At 39.9% G+C, this 1,877-nt stretch overlaps 1 long non-coding RNA gene across 1 annotated transcript; it reads right to left on the reverse strand.

Moving 5' to 3' along the window:
• Window positions 1–798: 798 nt before the first annotated feature.
• Window positions 799–1,254, reverse strand: LOC143757444 (uncharacterized). Its single transcript, XR_013210539.1, has 2 exons — window positions 1,198–1,254; window positions 799–1,067 (listed from the first exon to the last, which is right to left on the reverse strand). It is a non-coding gene; the product is annotated as an uncharacterized LOC143757444 (long non-coding RNA).
• Between the last annotated feature and the right edge of the window lie 623 nt (window positions 1,255–1,877).

Here is a 1,877-nt window from a genome sequence, read left to right on the forward strand (position 1 = left end):
AAGCTTTGGTACATATCTTGTCATACAATTGCGTCTTTAACGGTTGCTCTCTGTCGGATCTTATCACATTTGAACTTACTACTTCTTTCAGGTACTGTTTTCTCCTACTATATAGTAGGCATATTCGAACGCACTATTAGTATACGCAGGTCCGAATCTCGTGAGGCTTAGTACGTCACCCAGGTAATTCTCGCCTACTCTTCTTTCAATTATTGTAATTTCACAGAGTCATTACAGCACTTTTCTGATTCTTGATTTCTCTGCATATCTTTTGTGGTGGAGTAGGAACTGCAAGGAAAGATGATGGCAGCATTTGTTGGGACAAAAAGGTTTTAGTGATTTTACTAAAATATAAAGTCATTTATGTTACATTTAATACAGAAATCAAATTACATTGTGCGGTTTGAAAGGGCTGCTTTTGTATGATGTTTGTGCATTTTCGTAGGATCTGAAATTTCTGCAGACTAGTGTGAGCACTGAAGATGAGCCCAGAGCTGAATCCTGGAAATGGTGCCATGGATGAGACCCTCCATCTCTCCACCGGCCCTTATGAGTCCCTCCATCTCTCTACCTGCCCGTATGAAACACTCCATCACTCCACCGGCCCTTATAATGCCTCAGATTGTGCAGCACGCACAACCTCCAGCACGGCTTACCTCCGCTGGTCAGCTGATTCATCAGAATAAAGCCACAGAATGGGAACCGCTGTGTTGAGATGGCAGTGGGATTTGGGGGTTCAGCGCCTGGAATACATGTTTGTAGTTTGAATAAAGCTTTGTTTCTGTCAGAATACAGAGGTAAGTGAATCCAAACACAGCTTTATTCAATGTGACAAAAGTGCAAGGTGAGTATTCAGAGTTCAGGTGCAGATTCGGTGAAGATCACTCAGTGCGGGGCAGACAACAGGTGAGCATGTTATCTTCAGGTTAGTTGATGTCAAACAGTTACAGTTCATTAATACTTGTCTTTTCTCTTTCAGATGCAGTCGCTAGCAAGCAAGCTCGGAGTGAACACAGGAAGCTCAGGAGAATACAGGATCACTGGTAACATGGAGTCAAACAGGATTTCTAGAGACAGCGGAACAATGATACAGACGTTAGTGTTCCACAAGTGAGTATACGTTACTTTGCAGAATCGTGATGCATCAGAGACTTCAGGAGACAATGGATAAAGGTCTGTTCCTGTTGGAGGCTTGACCTTGAACTGAGGCTGTGGTGAGTATTTTATAGAGCTTGCTGATAAGGCTGTTGATTGTGAACAGGTGCAGGTAATACTCAGGGGAGATTAACTGCAGGTGCGCCAAAGAGGATTCTGGGAAATGTAGTACAGAGATAGACGGTGAACGTGACAGTTTCATGTGTTGTTGACTTGTATATGCATTTGTTTATTGTGATGGTTACTTTGATTTGCTCTTTTACTAATTTATTCATGTTTCTTATTGTTGTCAGTATATAAAATATATCTAGTGTGTATTCATGTCATATGACAAAACAATTACATTGTGCTTGTTGTATTCACTTATATAATTTTCAGTATAAAAAAAGTAATATAATTAAGTATTGGTCAGCATTTATTATTATTATTTTGTTTAAGTTTTGGGGTGGGCTAGCAATGCAATTTATTCTGAGGTAATGTTAATTTTTAAGGAGTGATACTTGCATTTTTCGAGTATAAAATCAACAGTTTTCTCCAAAGATGAGATCTTCGAGCAGCTGCCTGTTTCCTTTGTGCAGACATTACAGATGCAGTGGAAAATCATTCTAGGTAGGGCTGTCGAGTTACGATGTTATGAGGTGTTAGCGCACTGTCACTCATATAATTTTTTTATTGCAGAGCTTATTGTGTATATACAAGATCAGGGAAAGATACCATAGTTG

This window comes from Siphateles boraxobius, unplaced genomic scaffold (assembly GCF_051911475.1).
Source record: "Siphateles boraxobius isolate OS27281-9 unplaced genomic scaffold, OSU_SipBor_1 30, whole genome shotgun sequence".
NCBI lineage: Eukaryota > Metazoa > Chordata > Actinopteri > Cypriniformes > Leuciscidae > Siphateles > Siphateles boraxobius.